The 5,260-nt window shown below is 39.9% G+C and overlaps 1 protein-coding gene across 2 annotated transcripts in view; it reads left to right on the top strand.

Annotated features, from left to right (window-relative positions):
• LOC114633391 (zinc finger protein 431-like) overlaps positions 1 to 5,260 on the top strand; it is a 33,164-nt gene that overhangs the window by 1,682 nt on the left and 26,222 nt on the right. The gene's annotated exons all lie outside the window — the stretch shown is intronic.

Below are 5,260 nucleotides of genomic sequence, written 5' to 3'. Positions count from 1 at the left end.
GCAGACAGGGCACTGGATGGTTCCACACTGCAGACAGGGCACTGGATGGTTCTACACTGCAGACACGGAGCAGGAGAGGTAGCTTCGACTTCTAAGTTCAGATCAGTAGGCAATAGAAAGAGTGACACTGGGTCTGGGTTGAGCATTTGAAACTGCCAAGGTCACCTCCACGGACAGACTTTCTCCAACAGGCCACACTCACTCCAAGAAGGCTGACGGTCCTAGTACCTGTCTGGTAGCAGTGCTCCCTAATGGCCAAGCACTGACACCTGTGAGCCTTTGGGTTCCATTCTTATTCAGACCACCATAAGCAGTAAGCAACATTTTCCAAGTTTACAGCATGTGTGGGATGCAGAGGCCTATCATTCATGGTTATGTAATTTAGTGAAATCTGTAGCTGCCCTGTGCTGGGAACTTCGTATATAGTGATTTTTCTTTACTAATCTCCAAATGTGTGGTGTGATTTCACATTGGGAAGACACATTAATTCCAGAACAGCTTCACTTCCAGGCTTTCAGGAAAATATGTTTACCACAGGGTTTCCTACGTTGACTCTGGTTGCCTTCCTCCTGTACAGGCCTTCTTAGCCAACCTCCTCAGTTCTTGCATTAAAGGCTTGTAGCACCACACAGTTTTAAAAATAATCCATTTGATTTACACAGTGGTGTGTTTCATGTCGGTAGCAGGACTAGGACCTGTGTGTGGGACATGGCTCCTCTATTGACAACAGAAAAGAAGGAAGTGACTGTTTCCTGTGTGTACTGCAGGTCTAAACAGGCAGTAGTGGGGTTGCAGGCTTTTACCGTGTGCTCAGTGAACTGTAGGGTCTCCATTACCCTGTTGTGGTAGGTGAGCATCTTTCTGTGTACTTTCCCAGCATGCATTAATTCATACCTTATGAATTAAGGCAAACCAAATTAATGGATGTAGAATTTAGGGACGTTATCTTGGGTCAATGAAATTTCCAAGTGGCCAACTCTCTCATATGTGTAAGTGCAAACCTGGTTGACTCCCTTGAGTGTGGTGACTGAAGACACCGGTATTGAGACACAGGGCGTTTGGCTGTGGCTATTGTGTCAGTGTACAGCACTCAGCAGTTCACATTTTACATAGGGTGGTTCATACGCTGTCTTCTTAATGTCGCCTTCTCTACCAGGAGAGAACTTATATTGTTTTAAAGTCAATATATCCAGATAGATTTTGAAAGTTATTTGCATTACCCTGATGTCTAAGGACTTTGGACATTTCTTTAAGTGCTTCTTGGCCATTTTATATTCTTCTGTTAAGAATTCTCCATTTAGCCTTGAACACCATTTTAAAAACTGGGTTATTTGGGTTGATGGTGTCAAACATCTTGAGTCCTTAATAAATTTTGGATATTAGCTCTCTGTCAAATGTAGAGTTGGTGAAGATCCTTTTCCCAATATGTAGGCTATTTTGTCTTAATGACAGTGTCCTTTGCCTTACAGAAGTTTTTCAGTTTCATGAGGTCCCATCTGTCAATTGTTGATCTTAGAGTCTGAGCCTGTAGGTTTAGATTTTTCAAAATCTACTTTAATAAGAGTTCTCAAACATTTCAACCCCTCTTCTAGCCCATGATACTAAGGTAGGGGAGAAAAGATGGGTAATAGGACAATGGGGATGTAGACCTCTTTAGAAGTAGTTCTTTGGGGCAATTACAATCTTTGTTGTCAGGATATCAGCAGGCCAGTTCAGTAGTGTTAGTATACCAATAGTCCAGTTCAAAAGAGTTATCAAACATGCGTCAGCAATGGTGGCACTATCTAGCAGAAACAGCCAGGCCTCAGCCAAATTGACAAAAGTCAATGGGAACAACCAGAACCAGCCGGAATGCTGGAAGAAGTTCTCTGCCATGTTTCTCTCAACGAAGTGAAGTTCAATGAAGACTTGAGACCAAGAAAGCATTACACAGCTATCTGTGCAAGCACACCATCACTGTCTGTTGGATCCTACTTATATCCTCTCCAAACATCACGTGTGCTCTCATGGGTCTGCTTCAGGAAAACATCACATGAGTCTGTATCACAAGGCATAACCAGAAACTTCCACTTCATGAGCCATTGGTGTGCTGTTCAGGAAGTTGTCACCTGTACCAATGAGTTCAAAGATATTCCCCCACTTTCTGTTCTATTAGATTTAGTGTATCTGTGTTATGTTGAGGTCTTTGATCCTACTAGACTTGAGTTTTCTTTACAGTGGTAGATATGGATCTATTTGTATTCTTCTATATGCATACATCCAATTAGACTATTTGATGAAGATACTTTTTCCCCATTGTATGGTTTTAGCTTCTTTATGAAAAATCAAGTGTCCATAGGTGTGTAGGTTTATATCAGAGCCTTTGATTAGATTATTGATCAACCTGCCTGTTCCTATACTAATACCATGCAGTTTTTATTAGTATTGCTCTATAGTATAGCTTGAAGTCAGGGATGGTAATACCTTCAGAAGTTGTTTTACTGTACAGGGTTGTTTTAGGTATCTTCAGTTTTGTTTCTCCATATGAAGTTGATAATTGCTCTTTCAAGATCTGCAAAGAATTGTGTTGTCCTTTTGATGGGAGTTGCATTGAATTTGTAGATGGCTTTTGGTAAGATGGCCACTTTCACTATTCTAATCCTACTGATCCATGAGCGTAGGCTATCTTTCCATCTTTGGATGTCTTCTTTAATTTCTTTCTTCGAGACTTGAAGTCCTTGTCATACAGGTCTTTCACTTGCTTGGTTAGAGTCCTACCAAGGTATTTAATATTATTTGTGGTGTTTTGAAGAGTGTTGCTTTCCTGATTTCTTTTTGTGTCCATTTATCATTTGTATAAAGGAGGGCTAATTTTTTTAAAGTTAATTTTGTATCCAGCCACTTTTCTGAAGTTGTCAGCTGCAAGAGTTCTTTGTTAGAGTTTTTGGGGTCACTTATGTACTATCATATTGTCTGTGAGTAGTGATACATTGACTACTTCCTTCCCAGGTTCTATCCCTTTGATCTCCTTTAGTTGTCTTATTGCTTGAGCTAGAACTTCAAGTTCTATATTGGATAGATAGGGAGAGAGTGGGCAGCCTGTCTTGTCCCTGATTTTAGTGGAATTGCTTTACGTTTCTCTCTGTATAGTTTGATGTTGGGTATTGGCTTTCTGTATATTGCTTTTAGTATGTTAGGTATGTGCTCTGATCTCTCCAAGACTTTTAAAATGAAAGGGGCCTGGATTTATCAAAGGCTTTCTCAGCATCTGAAGAGTTGATCAAATGATTTTTTTCTTTCAATTTGTTTATATGGTGGATTTTCATTTATTGAAACATTCCTTCATCTCTGGGATGAAGCCTACTTGATAATGGTGGATGATATTTTTGATGTGTTTCTAGATTTGCATTTATTATCTAGATTGTGAGTATTTTACTATTTTTGCATCAATGTTCATAATAGAAATTGATCTGAAATTCTCTTTGTTGAGTCTTTGTATGGTTTAGGTATTAGGATAACTGGCTTCATAGAATGATTTTGGTAGTGTTCCTTCCATTTCTATTTTGTAGAATACTCCTAGTTTGAGGGGTATTGATATTAGCTGTTCTTTGAAAGTCTGGTAGAATTCTGTACTAAAACTATGTGGCCTTGGGCTTCATTTGTTTGGGAGATTTTTAATGACTCCTTCTATTTCCTTAGGGGTTATGGTACTATTTACATAGTTTGCCTGATCTTAATTTAATTTTGGTAAGTGATATTTGTCTAGAAAATGATCCATTTCATTAAGATTTTCCAATTTTGTGGTGTATAGGCTTTTGAAGTAAGACCTAATGATTCTTTGATTTTCTTCAGTGTCTGTATTTTCTCCTTTTTTGTTTCTGATTTTGTTTATTTGGATACTGCCTCCCTATCATTTGATTACTTTGGCTAAGGGTTTGTGTATCTTTTTGATTTTCAAAACTCACTCTCAGTTTCCTCAACTCTTCATATTCTTTTCTTTGTTACTAATTGATTGATTCTAGCCCTGAAATTATTTCCTGCCTTCCACTCTTATCTGATTTTGTGTGTATATGTGTGTGTGTGTGTTTCCTAGAGCTTTCAGGTATACTTTTTAAATTGTTAGTATGAGACCTTTCTAATTTCTTTATGGAGGCACTTAGTAAATTGAACTTTCTTCTTAGCTGCTTTTATTGTGTCCCATAAATTTGGATATGTTTCATTGAATTCTAGAAATTCTATAATTTCTTTATTTCTTCCCTTATCCAGAATTCATTGAGTAGAGAGTTGTTCAGTTGTCATTAGTTGTCTGGTGTTTCTGTTGTTGAAGTCCAGCTTTAATCCATGTGTTGGGGTCCAGGAATCACCTCACAAATCACATGGATACCAATCTCAATCTGACAGGGATATTTATTGAGTTTATGCCCCAGGACTGTTTGACCAGGTCATGTTCTAGATTTGGGAACTAAACCATGACATTGAGTTAAGATTCTACAGGGTGCTGGATTTTATCAAAGGCTTTTTTAGTACACAAACATCTGTGCCAAGATATTCCACCAATCAGGATTCAGGGACGGGGAATTTTTTTTTTTAAAGGAATATGCCTTTGTGGTATGTTTATCCTTTTTTCTATTGTTTGGGGCATTCATCTGTGGCAGGGGACTTATCCTGTCTAACATTCATGTCTTAATGTTTCTTCCAGGATGGGTCTTGTCTAACATTTATGTCTTAACTTGCCAATCGGGGCATCAGTTGCCCACATACATGTCTCTTTCTGTCAAGTAGGATGTCAGTTTCAGAGAGGTCTTGGGAACTTACTTGACCACTACTCAAAATGGAAGTCTTATTCCAAATAGATTCTTATATTGGTGCAGATGAATGAAGCCCCCTGGGGAAGAGGCAGTCCAGCATGAGGGACATGTATCACAGGAGCAACCACTGCAGGATTGGCCACTGAAAGACAAAGTCCCCCTAAATCATGCCAGGGATAAGCTGGGGGTACCGCCAATGGACCAGGAGCGGAAGGGCTAGTGAGTAAGGAACCTGGGACAGCAGGGCTAGAGGACGGCTTGGAGCCTGATCCTCATCCCTAAAATCAGCCTGTTTGCCCGGAGACAGTGGGACGGGGTCTGTCATGGAGAAGTGTTAGGAGACAGTGGGCGGGGTCAGTCATGGAGACGTGAGTATTAGGAGACAGTGGGCGGGGTCAGTCATGGAGATGTGAGTGTTAGGAGACAGTGGGCGGGGTCAGTCATGGAGATGTGAGTGTTAGGAGACAGTGGGC

Source organism: Grammomys surdaster, unplaced genomic scaffold (assembly GCF_004785775.1).
Source record: "Grammomys surdaster isolate TR1022 unplaced genomic scaffold, NIH_TR_1.0 607, whole genome shotgun sequence".
Classification (NCBI taxonomy): Eukaryota; Metazoa; Chordata; class Mammalia; order Rodentia; family Muridae; genus Grammomys; species Grammomys surdaster.
This window is presented reverse-complemented; position numbering and strand designations above follow the sequence as displayed.